The 272-nt window shown below is 64.3% G+C and overlaps 1 protein-coding gene across 1 annotated transcript in view; it reads right to left on the bottom strand.

Annotated features, from left to right (window-relative positions):
* Positions 1-272, bottom strand: part of LOC102241631 (trafficking protein particle complex subunit 5) — a 16,012-nt gene that overhangs the window by 843 nt on the left and 14,897 nt on the right. The gene's annotated exons all lie outside the window — the stretch shown is intronic.

The raw sequence follows: 272 nt of genomic DNA, 5'->3' as shown, positions 1-272 counted from the left end.
GGGCGGGGGAGGAACCCTGGGCCCCAGCCCAGCCCGTGGGCCCTGTCACGGGCCTCCCCCCTGGGAAGAGAGTGGAAGGAAAAGGGGCTTTCATCTGGGCGCAAATCTAGTCCCCATGAGCCCTATCCGGCGAAGGACAGATGGGGGCAGGAGGGCCACGGGTAAGGTGGGAGGAGACGGGGTGGGGACACAAGAAACCCCTCCTCCCAGGTAATTTCTGGTGCGAGAAAGCACCTCTGCACCCCTCCACCACCTGTGGCAGCAACTAGAAC

The sequence above is a fragment of the Myotis brandtii genome, unplaced genomic scaffold, assembly GCF_000412655.1.
Source record: "Myotis brandtii unplaced genomic scaffold, ASM41265v1 scaffold193, whole genome shotgun sequence".
Classification (NCBI taxonomy): domain Eukaryota; kingdom Metazoa; phylum Chordata; class Mammalia; order Chiroptera; family Vespertilionidae; genus Myotis; species Myotis brandtii.
The sequence above is the reverse complement of the archived record's forward strand: the minus strand, read 5'-3'. Positions and strand labels throughout refer to the sequence as shown.